The sequence below is a fragment of the Saprolegnia parasitica genome (assembly GCF_000151545.1).
Source record: "Saprolegnia parasitica CBS 223.65 unplaced genomic scaffold supercont2.132, whole genome shotgun sequence".
NCBI classification, from domain to species: Eukaryota; Oomycota; class Saprolegniomycetes; order Saprolegniales; family Saprolegniaceae; genus Saprolegnia; species Saprolegnia parasitica.
In genome coordinates this window covers 47,555-50,054 of record NW_012156526.1, presented here as the reverse complement: position 1 = coordinate 50,054, position 2,500 = coordinate 47,555, and the positions used below count along the sequence as shown (strand labels likewise).

At 47.1% G+C, this 2,500-nt stretch overlaps 1 non-coding gene across 1 annotated transcript in view; it reads left to right on the top strand.

Annotated features, from left to right (window-relative positions):
• Positions 1 to 1,191, top strand: part of SPRG_30245 — a 7,053-nt gene extending 5,862 nt beyond the window's left edge. Inside the window, exon 1 of the ribosomal RNA XR_001099856.1 lies at positions 1 to 1,191. This exon is cut by the window's left edge and continues 5,862 nt beyond it. This is a non-coding gene — a ribosomal RNA (28S ribosomal RNA).
• Positions 1,192 to 2,500: the final 1,309 nt, after the last annotated feature.

Genomic DNA, 2,500 nt, shown 5'->3' with positions numbered 1-2,500 from the left:
TTTTGAGCCAAATTCGTCAAGTTGGCCGGAAATTTTTTTTGGTGACAAGATAGCAAATTGTCTAGAATGGTTATAAAAGTGAGTTACATAGTCCATAGTGTCGTATTTAGTGAGAAAACAGCAAAACACGGATCGGGAATCGATCTGTGCACGGATCAAAGTGCTCGAAATGGACTGCAGATAGCATATCTAGTCGTCTTATGCCTAGTCTAGCACAGAAATATAGTTTAGTCGCACTCTGCAAACGATAATTTGGCAGTTCACTTTTCGAACGGCCCTTATGCCTGTAAAAAAGTGAACTGGGAAATACGATGGAAAAGGCGGCCGTTCCAGAATCGGCCATATTAGCCTGACTAGACTGCATCCCGTCCGCTCTGCAAAGTTAACCAGGCTCAAGCGTGGGTAGTACTCAGGTGGGTGACCACTGGGGAAGTCCACGTGCTGATTCTTTTTGCACATCCATTTACACATCCTTGATTACGAAATTTTTTACCACATGGTGTCACACACAGGCTTGTTCGGGGATCGACTGGCCGGCGGCAATCGTCGCCGCGAGCTCGACGCATGCCAATATCTCCGCTTCTAGGCCTTCCCGCGCGACGCCACTTGGAGACAACACGTATAACATCAATACAAAACATATCCTAGCTTCATAGCGCGCGCGCCGACTCGGAATACCCGCAAATGTCGTACCAGCCTGTCTCAGGATGGCGGCACAGGCCTCGGCGAGCTCGACAAACCTCCATATCTTCACTACCAGGTCGTCCCACGTGACGCCACTTTCGGAGCACCTGTTTAACATCATTACAAAGCATATCCTAGCTCGGCTGCATGGGCGCCGATTCGGAAGACTCACAGACCCGTTCGTTGAGTCAATCCCGTATGCAGCTCAGCATGCTCGATTGGTTGAACTGCACTTGTAGAGATCGGATTGACGCCGGTCGCGCTTGATTATCGCGTATGGCACTAGTACAAGCATGTGTGCGTCGTCACAATACGAAATTGCCGCTACAGGCCAAATGCGACGCGATTTATCGGTCCGACATCAAAATCACTAATCGACGAATAAAGCGTGTTCCGCCCGAATCTTCGCAAGGTCGTTACATATATCGACGCAGCTCATTACCAGCAACATGAAGGTGTCCCCGATGAAAACGCTGTTTCGGTTTCCGCTTTTGCTCGAGATATTGTATACCCGGCTCTCGGCCCGCTCTGCATCTAGAAAGTACTTTCACGGCGCATCTTTGGTCTCGACATCCGATCGCGTGAATCGGCTATTTGACGCTACGACGCATTTTGTTTCAAAGCTTAGCCAATTCAAGCTAGGGCGCTCTCGTGCAGGGTCGTTCGGGTCGTTCTTGCTCTAGGAAGTACTTTTCACTTTTTTGGTCTTGACACCCGCTCAAATCGGACTCTCAGGTTCTTCTGAAAAAAGGTCCGAAAATTTTGCCCATAACTCCTCCTCCAAAGTTAATATTTCCAACTTCTGATAGCATTTTGGCCCCGTGAAAGTTTTACATCTAGATGCATGACGATCTCGCATCACGAGCAACTTGTTTTTGGCGAACTAGACATCGGCCAACAAAGTGTCGACGTAACTAGTCGACCATCCGTGAAGGCTTGTGAAACATGAAAAGATGCGACCTTAAAAAAGTTATGCAGCCTGTGCAGTCGTGGCGCGCTCAAAGCTTTCTGGTTACGAGCATTTCCATTCCGTTTTGGGCCAATTTAGGGCCAACCGCTCGATATCTGATGAACGATAAGATAAGGTTTCTTGACTTCCCCTGTCAATACAAGAATCGAGTGAAAAAAAAAAATTTCCGTCGAGGAGTATCGAATTTCACCAAGTGCCGCCATACTGAATCCAAGTCTAATCTGCGGCGAGAATTCTGGTGAATTTTCCATCACTGTTTTACCTCGTACTTTGTCTGAGACTGTTTTGAGTGTTTCTACCATTTGGGAACTGTAGCTTTGTGCCTAGACCAAAGTGAAAAAGTTGACTAAATGAAAAGACGATCCTGATAGGTCGATATTTTTTATAAATTTTTTTTTTGCGGTGTCTATAATTTCTTAGTTCTAGCTCTGCCGCCGGCGCTGGACGGTTAAGGAATAAAATATGCCTGGGTTTCGGTAATCCAGGTGAAAAGGGAACGATTTGTGATGTACTTTACGCTTCGGTGTGACTGTTTAATCATGATGAATTCGTGCTGCTCTGGTGTTTCTTGCGCGGTATCTCGGTACTGTTGCGGCTATATTCATCAGCACAAGGAGGTTGGCATTGTAAACTGCCCGGGAGTTGCGCTAGCTTGCTGGTGTAATTTCTCGGGTGAGTTTCGCATTGCTAGCCTGGCAAAACAATTTCAGTAAAACGAATTTGTTGGCATCTCGGTTAGGCTGCAGTTGAAAGGCTGTAGCTCGAACCTTGATGCGAATTGGAAATCATTCTCGGGAAAATCAAAGCGGCTCCTCTCGGGGAGCTGCGGCGAAATTCTTTCGTGCA